The sequence below is a fragment of the Oncorhynchus mykiss genome, chromosome 12 (assembly GCF_057628025.1).
Source record: "Oncorhynchus mykiss isolate SJ-2025 chromosome 12, ASM5762802v1, whole genome shotgun sequence".
In the NCBI taxonomy this organism is placed as follows: domain Eukaryota; kingdom Metazoa; phylum Chordata; class Actinopteri; order Salmoniformes; family Salmonidae; genus Oncorhynchus; species Oncorhynchus mykiss.
The window spans coordinates 11,769,016-11,780,096 of record NC_143033.1 but is presented as its reverse complement, the minus strand read 5'-3'; positions in this window follow the sequence as shown (position 1 = coordinate 11,780,096).

Sequence of the window (11,081 nt, the reverse complement as noted above, 5' to 3'; positions counted from 1 at the left end):
TCTTCCTGGGGTTTATTATGGATCCCCATTATCTGCTGCCAAAGCAGTAGCTACTCTTCCTGGGGTTTATTATGGATCCCCATTATCTGCTGCCAAAGCAGTAGCTACTCTTCCTGGGGTTTATTACGGATCCCCATTAACTGCTGCCAAGGCAGTAGCTACTCTTCCTGGGATTTATTACGGATCCCCATTAACTGCTGCCAAGGCAGTAGCTACTCTTCCTGGGGTTTATTACGGATCCCCATTAACTGCTGCCAAAGCAGTAGCTACTCTTCCTGGGGTTTATTACGGATCCCCATTAGCTGCTGCCAAAGAAGTAGCTTTTCTTCCTGGGGTTTATTACGGATCCCCATTAACTGCTGCCAAAGCAGCAGCTACTCTTCCTGGGGTTTATTATGGATCCCCATTATCTGCTGCCAAAGCAGTAGCTACTCTTCCTGGGGTTTATTATGGATCCCCATTAACTGCTGCCAAAGCAGTAGCTACTCTCCCTGGGGTTTATTATGGATCCCCATTATCTGCTGCCAAAGCAGTAGCTACTCTTCCTGGGGTTTATTATGGATCCCCATTATCTGCTGCCAAAGCAGTAGCTACTCTTCCTGGGGTTTATTATGGATCCCCATTATCTGCTGCCAAGGCAGTAGCTACTCTTCCTGGGGTTTATTACGGATCCCCATTAACTGCTGCCAAGGCAGTAGCTACTCTTCCTGGGGTTTATTATGGATCCCCATTATCTGCTGCCAAGGCAGTAGCTACTCTTCCTGGGGTTTATTATGGATCCCCATTAACTGCTGCCAAAGCAGTAGCTACTCTTCCTGGGGTTTATTATGGATCCCCATTATCTGCTGCCAAGGCAGTAGCTACTCTTCCTGGGGTTTATTATGGATCCCCATTATCTGCTGCCAAAGCAGCAGCTACTCTTCCTGGGGTTTATTATGGATCCCCATTATCTGCTGCCAAGGCAGTAGCTACTCTTCCTGGGGTTTATTACGGATCCCCATTATCTGCTGCCAAAGCAGTAGCTACTCTTCCTTGGGTTTATTACGGATCCCCATTATCTGCTGCCAAAGCAGTAGCTACTCTTCCTGGGGTTTATTACGGATCCCCATTATCTGCTGCCAAAGCAGTAGCTACTCTTCCTGGGGTTTATTACGGATCCCCATTATCTGCTGCCAAAGCAGTAGCTACTCTTCCTGGGGTTTATTACGGATCCCCATTATCTGCTGCCAAAGCAGTAGCTACTCTTCCTGGGGTCCAGCAAAATTAAGGCAGTTTATAGAATTTTAAAACAACAATACATTCCCAGATTTCACAACACTGTGTGCCCTCAGGCCCGTACTCCACCACTACCACATATCTACAACACACTGTGTGCCCTCAGGCCCGTACTCCACCACTACCACATATCTACAACACGCTGTGTGCCCCCAGGCCCCTACTCCACCACTACCACATATCTACAACACACTGTGTGCCCTCAGGCCCCTACTCCACCACTACCACATATCTACAACACACTGTGTGCCCTCAGGCCCCTACTCCACCACTACCACATATCTACAGTACAGTACCATGTGTATGTATAGTGCGTATGTTATCCTGTGGCATCATCTTAGCTACTACTGCATCAATAGTTTAAAATCTAGTGTTACTCCAAGCAGTTTAGTCATCTCAACTTGCTCAATTTCCACATTATTTATTACAATATTTAGTTGAGGTTTAGGGTTTAGTGAGTGTTTTGTTACAAATACAATGCTTTTAGTTTTCTAAATATTTAGGGCTGACTTATTCCTTGCCACCCACTCTGAAACGAACTGCAGCTCTTTGTTGAGTGTTGCAGTCATTTCGGTCACTGGGGTAGCTGACGTGTATAGTGTTGAGTCATCCGCATACATAGACGCTCTGGCTTTACTCAAAGTCAGTGGCTTGTTGTTAGTAAAAAAATAAAAAAAACAAGGGGCCTAAACAACTACCCTGGGGAATTCCTGATTCTAACTGGATTATATTTGAGAGGCTTCCATTAAAGAACACTCTATGTGTTCTGTTAGACAAGTCGCTCTTTATCCACATTATAGCAGGGGGTGTAAATCCATAACACATACATTTTTCTACCAGCAGACTATGATCGATAATGTCAAAAGCTGCACTGAAGTCTAACAAGACAGCCCCCACAATCATTTTATCATCAATTTCTCTCAGCCAATCATTAGTCATTTGTGGAAGTGCTGTGGTTGCTGAGTCTCCTTCCCTATAAGCATTCTGAAATGATGTTGTCAATTTGATTCATGTGAAATAGCATTGTATCTGGTCAAACATGATTTTTTTCAGATGTTTACTAAGGGAAGGTAACAGGCTGATTGGTCGGCTAGGCTAGTTGAGCCAGTAAAGGGGGCTTTGCTATTCTTGGGTGGCGGAATTACTTTAGCTTCCCTCCAGGCCTGAGGGCACACACTCTCTAGTAGGCTTAAATTGAAGATGTGGCAAATAGGAGTTTCAATATCATCTGCTATAATCCTCAGTAATTTTCCATCCAGATTGTCAGACCCCGGTGGCTTGTTATTGTTGATAAACAACAATAATTGTTTCACCTCTTCCGGAATTCAAAAGTACAGTTTATGTCTTTCATAATTTGATCCGATATACTTGGATGTATAACAAACAGTGTTTGTTGCTGGCATGTCATCCTTGCCAATGAAAAAGTAATTTAAGTAGTTTGCAATATCAGTGGGCTTGTTGATGAATGAGCCATCTGATTCAATGAATGAACGAGCCAAGGTAGCTTTTTTTCCCAAAATGTCATTTTACTTCTTTGGGTGCCCCAAAGCTTTTTACTATCTTTCTTTAAATAGTTTATCTTTGTTTCATAGGGTCGTTTTTATTTTTATTTAGTGATTTCTTAATTTGCGGCACGTTTGCCAATCAACTTATTTGCCATACCTTTTGCCTCATCCCCCTAAACCATAACATTTTTCAGTTCCTCATCAATACAAGGGGATTTAACAGTTTTTACAATCATTTTCTTAACGGGTGTGTGCTTATTAGTAACTGGAATAAGTAGTTTTATAAATGCTTCAAGTGCATTATACACCACAGACCAGCAAATGAGGTTTGTGTCCAAGGCTGAGGTTTGTGTCCAGGGCTGAGGTTTGTGTCCAGGGGTGGCATGGGCTCGATGTTGTTGGGTCAGAACTGTTGTCCAGTAGAGGGAAGGTAGCCTGGCTGACCCACGGCACTCCTAGAGCTAATGTCAGCCAGACTAGGGAGGAGGAGGGAGGAGAGAGGAGGAGGTGGAGGAGGGAGGAGGGGGGGGTGAAGGAGGGCTCTGAGAGGGACAGATGCTCCCGCAGGAGTTGGCCAGTTCTCCTCTCCTGTCCTCCTCTCGGAACAGATGGACCACAGGAGGAGGTGCTGGACAGAGAAGACAGAGATGGAGAGAGAAAAAGAGAAGGAGAAGGTAAACCAAGGGAACAAAACAACAATAGCAGGGGAACAGAGAATCAGTCAAAGATAAACATGAGGAGCTATCTCAGCAATATAACTTTCTACACTGCATGACTTATTATTGTACATCCTTTGGTACTCAGAGTCATCTGGACTGAAGTATAGACTGATGAATAATCAGGCCGTGATTTCAGAGTAGGGTCAATAGTGCTGTGTAAGTCCAGGGTGAGGGGACTGTAGCCCCCACTGTGACTCCTATAACTCTGCTGTGTTGTTACAGATAAATAGACGTCACATCGGGGCTAGGAAGAGGTGAAGCATAGGGAGCACTTTGTGGAAGAAAACAGATCATCTTGATTACAAGAGTTCTGTGGATGGTCTAGTATTGATGGGGTTTTCTTTGTTTCCATGTTGATTCACTTTGGTGTCGGCTTTACTTGGGAAACATGAAAATCATGAGTGTAAAAGCCACCTGAAATCCATTGAAACCTACACTCTTAGAGAAAAGGTTCTGGATAAAGCCAAAAATAGTTATATTGCTTGCTTTATGCAATGCATTCAGAAAGTATTCAGACCCCTTGACTTTTTCCACATGTTGTTACTTTACAGCCTTATTCTAAAATAGATTAAATAGTTTTTTCCCCTCATCAATCTACACACAATAGCCCATAATAACAAAGCAAAGACAGGTTTTTAGAAATGTTTACAAATGTATAAAAAAAAAAATGCTGTCACATTTACATAAGCACTCAGACCCTTTACTCAGTACTTTATTGAAGCTCCATTGGCAGTGCTTACAGCCTCGAGTCTTCTTGGGTATGACGCTACGAACTTGGCACACCTGTATTTGGGGAGTTTCTCCCATTCTTCTCTGCAGATCCTCTCAAGCTCGGTCAGGTTGGTTGGGGAGCGTTGCTGCACAGCTATTTTCTCTCCAGAGATGTTAGATCGGGTTCAAGTCCGGGCCTGGCTGGGCTACTCAAAGACATTCAGAGACTTGTCCCAAAGCCACTCCTGCATTGTCTTGGCTGTGTGCTTAGGGTCGAGGTCCTAATGGAAGGTGAACTTTCACCTGAGTGCTTTAGAGCAGGTTTACATCAAGAATCAGGCTGTACTTTGCTCCATTCATCTTTCCCTTGATCCTGACTAGTCTCCTGTTGCTGAAAAACACCCCGACAGCATGATGCTGCCACCACCATGCTTCACCGTAGGGATGGTGCCAGGTTTCCTCTAGACTTGATGCTTGGCATTCAGGCCAAAGAGTTCAATCTTAGTTTCATCAGACCAGAGAATCTTGTTTCTCATGATCTGAGAGTCCTTTAGGTGCCTTTTGGCAAACCCTAAGCGGGCCGTCATGTACCTTTTACTGAGGAGTGACTTCCGTCTGGCCACTCTACCATAAAGGCCTGATTGGTGGAGTGCAGCAAAGATGGTTGTCCTTAAAGGTTCTCCCATCTCCACAGAGGAATTCTGGAGCTCTATCAGAGTGACCATTGTGTTCTTGGTCACCCCCCTGACCAAGGCCCTTCTCTCCCGATTGCTCAGTTTGGCCAGGTGGCCAGTACTAGGAAGAGTATTGGTGATTCCAAACTTTTTCCATTTAAGAATGATGGAGGCCACTGTTCTTGGGGACCTTCAATGCTATAGAAATGTTTTGGTACCCTTCCCCAGATCTGTGCATTGACACAATCCTGTCTCGGATCTCTACGGAACATTCCTTCGACCTCATGTCAACTATGGGACTTTATATAGACAGGTGTGTACATTTCCAAATAATCTCCAATCAATTGAATTTACAACAAGTGGACTCCAATCAAGTTGTAGAAACACCACAAGGATGATCAATGGAAACAGGAAGCACCTGAGCTCAATTTTGAGTCTCATAGCAAAGGGTCTGAATACTTATGTAAATAAGGTATTTCTGTTTTTTCTTTTAAAATACATTTAAAAACATTTCTAATAAACAGTTTTTCCTTTGTCATCATGCGGTATTGTGTGTAGATTGAGGAAATTCATTAATTTAATCCATTTTAGAATAAGGCTGTAATGTAACAAAATGTGGAAGAAGTCAAGGGGTCTGAGTACTTTCCGAATGCACTGTATAAGAAGCAAGCATAGAACCCTTTTTGGTTCTATCAATAAACTTTTGTTCTAAGATTGCACTGTGTTTTTAACAGTATAGGCTGTGAGTCTGTGAAGACTGGGTGTGGTGAGGATTTCCTTGGCTTTAAAACTTCCTCATTTCTGGCCCAGTTATCACTTCATGTACGTACCATGTCATGAAATAATATGACCCTGGAGCAAACTATTCCAAAGAGATCCAGAATCAATTTTGTTCTCCAATCATTTCATATGACATTATTGCGCCACGGAGCCTTGGCCTAACACATAGAAGCTAACATAGAACACATAGAAGCTAACATAGAACACATAGAAGCTAACAGAACACATAGAAGCTAACATAGAACACATAGAAGCTAACATAGAACACATTCAATATAACCTTACTTAGAATACATAGAACCCTGCATAGAATATAGAACCCATTCCAAGAGAAAAGTGCCAGTTCCCCTTTACCGGATGGCAACCAACCACCTGGCAGAGATTCTGATGACCACGCAGATCTGTACGTATGGTCAATGTGTCTCTTCAAACAGCTGAGCCAACGCACACACAGCTCCTCTCTTTACCACTGATCTGTTTGTCTTTGAGTCCTCATCAATATCTCACTGTCTTAGTGCACGCCACACACAGTGAAATAACCTGCATGAAACACGGCCTTCAAAGGAGATTGATATTTTTATTAAAGTAACAGTCGTCTGTCTGTCGGATTATGTCATTCAATAAAATAACATTGTATTTGTCACCTGCTTCGTAAACAACAGGTGTAGACTAACAGTGAAATGCTTACATATGGGCCCTTCCCAACAATGAAGAGAGAAACATTTAAAAAATAATAACACACAGAATAAATGCACAATGAGTAACAATAACTTAGCTATCTACACTGGGTACCAGTACTGAGTTGATGTGAAAGGTACAAGGTAATTGAGGTAGATAGGTACATTTAGGTAGGGGTAAAGTGACTAGGCAACAGGACAGATAATAAACAGTAGCAGCAGCGTATGTGACGAGTCAAAAAAAGTTAGTGTAAAATAGGGTCAATGCAGATAGTCTTAGTAGCTATTTGGCTAACTATTTAGCAGTCTATTGGCTTGGGGATAGAAGCTGTATAGGGTTCTGTTGGTTCCAGACTTGGTGAATCGGTACCTTTTGCCATGTAGTAGCAGAGAGAACAGTCTATTACTTGGGTGGCTGGAATATTTTACCATTTTTAGGGCCTTAATTTGACACATCCTGCTATAGAGTTCCTGTATGGCAGGAAGCTCGGCCCCAGTGATGTAGTGGTACGCATGTACTATCCTCTGTAGCGCCTTACAGTCGGATGACAACAAGTTGCCAAACAAAGAGGTGATACAGCCAGTCAAGTTGCTGTCAATGGTGCAGCTGTATAACTTTTTGAGGCTCTGTGGGCCTATGTCATATATTTTTGTGTCCTGATGGGGAAGAGGCGTTGTCGTGCCTTCTTCACGACTGTGTTGGTGTGTATGGATCTTGTTCATTCCTTGGTGATGTGGACACCGAAGAACTTGAAGCTCTCAACCTGCTCCACTACAGCCCTGTCGATGTGGATGGGGGCGTGCTCGGCCCTCCGTTTTCTATAGTCTATGATCAGCTCCTTTATCTTGCTGACGTTAAGGGAGAGGTTGTTGTCCTGGCACCACACTGCCAGGTCACTGACCTCCTCCCTAGAGGCTGTCTTATCTTTGTCAGTGATCAGGCCTACCACCGTTGTGTTGTCATCAAACTTAATGATGGTGTTTGAATCGTGCGGAGCCATGCAGTCTTGGGTGTACAGGTACATGCACCCATGAGGGGCCCCTGTGTTGCGGATCAGCGTGGAGGATGTTTTGTTGCCTACCCTCAACAACTCGGGGCAGCTCGTCAGGAAGTCCAGGATCCAGTTGCAGAGGGAGGTGTTCAGTCCCAGGGTCCTGAGCTTAGCATTTGTATTTATTACGGATCCCCATTAGCTGCTGCCAAGGCAGTAACTACTCTTCCTGGGGTCCAGCAAAATGAAGGCAGTTATACAATTTTTAAAACATTACAATACATTGTTAACAAATTTCACAACACACGCCCTTAGGCCCCTACTCCACTACCACATTTCTACAACAGAATATCCATGTGTATGTGTGTGTATAGTGAGTATGTTATCATGTTATCATGTGTTTGTATGCATGTGTCTGTGGCTCTGTTTGTGTTGCTTCACAGTTCCATAAGGTGTATTTTTGTTTTTTGTTCTGTTTTTAAATCTAATTTTAATGCTTGCATCAGTTACTTGATGTAGAATAGAGTTACATGTAGTCATGTCTCTATGTAGTACTGTGTGCCTCCCATAGTCTGTTCTGGACTTGGGGACTGTGAAGAGACCCTTGTTGGCATGTCTTGTGTGGTATACATGGGTGTCCGAGCTTTGTGCCAGGAGTTCAAACAGACAGCTGGATGCATTCAACATGTCAATACCTCTCACAAATATAAGTAGTGATGAAGTCAATCTCTCCTCCACTTTCAGCCAGGAGAGATTGACGTGCATATTATTAATGTTAGCTCTCTGTGTACATCCAAGGGCCAGCTGTGCTGCCCTGTTCTGAGCCAATTGTAATTTTCCCAAGTCCCTCTTTGTGGCACCTGACCACACGACTAAACAGTAATCCAGGTGCGACAAAACTAAGGCCTGTAGGACCTGCCTTGTTGATAGTGCTGTTAAGAAGGTAGAGCAGCGCTTTAATATGGACAGCCTTCTCCCCAACTAATCGCCATCTTAGCTACTGTTGTATCAATATGCTTTGACCATGATAGTTTACAATCCAGCATTACTCGAAGCAGTTTAGTCACCTTAGCCTGCTCAATTTCCACATGATTTATTACAAGATTTAGTTGAGATTTAGGGTTTAGTGAATGATTTGTCCCAAATACAATGCTTTTAGTTATAGATATACTTAGGACTAACATATTATTTGCCACCCATTCTGAAAATAACTGCAGCTCTTTGTTAAGTGTTGCAGTCATTTCAGTCGCTGTAGTAGCTGACGTGTATAGTGTTGAGTCATCCGCATACATCGACACACTGGCTTTACTCAAAGTCAGTGGCATGTGGTTAGTAAATATTTTAAAAAGTAACGGTCCTAGACAACTACCCTGGGGAACTCCTGATTCAACCTGTATTATGATGGAGAGGCTTCCATTAAAGAACAGCCTCTGTGTTCTGTTGTCAGGTAACTCTTTATCCACAATATAGCAGGTGGTGTAAAGCCATAACACATACATTTTTTCCAGCAGCAGAGTAGGATTGATAATGTCAAAAGCCGCACTGAAGTCTAACAAAACAGGCAAAACTCAGAGCATGTGATAAGATTGGAGGGCTCTATGATGTTGAATGCTGAGCTGTAGTCAATGAACAGCATTCTCACGTAGTTGTTCCTCTTGTCCAGGTGTGAGAGGGCAGCGTGGAATGCAATACAGATTGATATATCTGTGGATCATGACTACACACTTGAGTGCTAAGGGGAAACAGAAGATACTCTACAGGCATGACGGAGTCCATCCAAATCATCTTGGCTCCTAGACTTCCAAATCATCTTGGCTCCTGGACAGCACTTCAAGCTGCGTTGAAACAATGACTGGTAAATGATCCAAGACCAGCTCAGTTAATCCCTACCATTGTGACATTGAGTCATCATGATGTTGCATCAAATGTACATGACCTTAGGGGCATTGGCAAACACAATGTAAGTAATTTAGTTTATGTACCCCTAATTGCACCGAATACATCTGTTTATCCTACAGCTATTGTAAGCAGTAATCATAAGCCTATAAACCAGAGTTACACTGTTAGCGCTGAGGAGGTGTGCAATTTATGCAGCTCACCCTGCACTATCAGCTCCAATGTAAATAACATGAGTAAGTCTACCTCCAATGAGCTTCCCAGTAAAGCATTAAAAACAATCAAGCAACCCAGAAAAGTGCTAAAAAGAGCCCATATTAACATATGTAGCCTAAGAAACAAGGTCCATGAAGTCAACAACTTGCTTGTGTCACGCGCTGGTCAAAGTATTTTGTGTTTAACTTCATGTATTGGGTCAGGCCAGGGTGTGGCATGGGGTTTTTGTATTGTGGTGTGTTTTGTCTTGGGGTTTTGGTGTTGGTATTGGGATTGTAGCTAGTGGGGTGATCTAGCAAAGTCTATGGCTGTCTGGAGTGGTTCTCAATCAGAGGCAGGTGTTTATCGTTGTCTCTGATTGGGAACCATATTTAGGCAGCCATATTCTTTGAGTGTGTAGTGGGTGATTGTCCTTAGTGTCCTTGTTCCTTCCTGTCTTTGTTAGTTTACACAAGTATAGGCTGTTTCGGTTTTCGGTTCGTTCATTACGTTCTTTTGTTTTGTAGTGTTTGTATTAATTCATGTGTACGTTTGTTCATTAAACATGGATCGCAATCTACACGCTGCATTTTGGTCCGACTCTCCTTCTACCGAAGAAAGCCGTTACAGCTTGTAACAGATGACATTCATATTCTGACTATCTCTGAAACTCACTTAGATACTACCTTTGATGATACAGTGGTACCAATACATGGTTAAAACATATACCAAAAAGACATATATGTCAACGGAGGCGTCTATATTCAGAACCAACTTCCTGTAAAGCTAAGAGATGATCTACTGTTAAATACTGTTGAAGTAATATGGCTACAGGTTCATCTGCCTCACCTAAAGCCCATTCTGGTGGGAAGCTGCTATAGACCACCAAGTGCTAACAGTCAGTATCTGGATAATATATGTGAAATGTTTGATCATGTATGTGATATCAACAGAGAAGTATATTTTCTGGGTGATTTAAATATTGACTGGCTATCATCAAGCTGCCCACTCAGGAAAAAACTTCAAACTGTAACCAGTGCCTGCAACCTGGATCAGGTTGTCAGTCAACCGACCAGGGTAGTTACAAACAGCACAGGAATTAAATCATCAACATGTATTGATCACATCTTTACTAATGCTGCAGATATTTGCTTTAAAACAGTACTAAAACAGACACTGCACTTGACCCATTTATGAAACTACTTATTCCAGTTACTAACAAGCACGCACCCATTAAGAAAATGCCTGTAAAAACTGTTAAATCCCCTTGGATTGATGAGGAACTGAAAAATGTTATGGTTGAGAGGGATGAGGCAAAAGGTATCTGGCAGCCCAGCTGATTGGCAAACGTGCCTCAAATTAAGAAATCATGTGACCAAACTAAAGAAAAAGAAAAAGGAACTACACTATGAAAGAAAGATACATTATTTAAAGAATGATTGTAAAAAGCTTTGGGGCACATTAAATAACATTTTGGTGAAAAAAGCCAACATGGCTCCTTCATTCATTGAATCAGATGGCTCATTCATCACAAAGCCCACTGATATTGCAAACTACTTTAATGACTTTTTCATTGGCAAGATAAGCAAACTTAGGGATGACATGCCAGCAACAAACGCTGGCACTACACATCCAAGTATATGGAACCAAATTATGA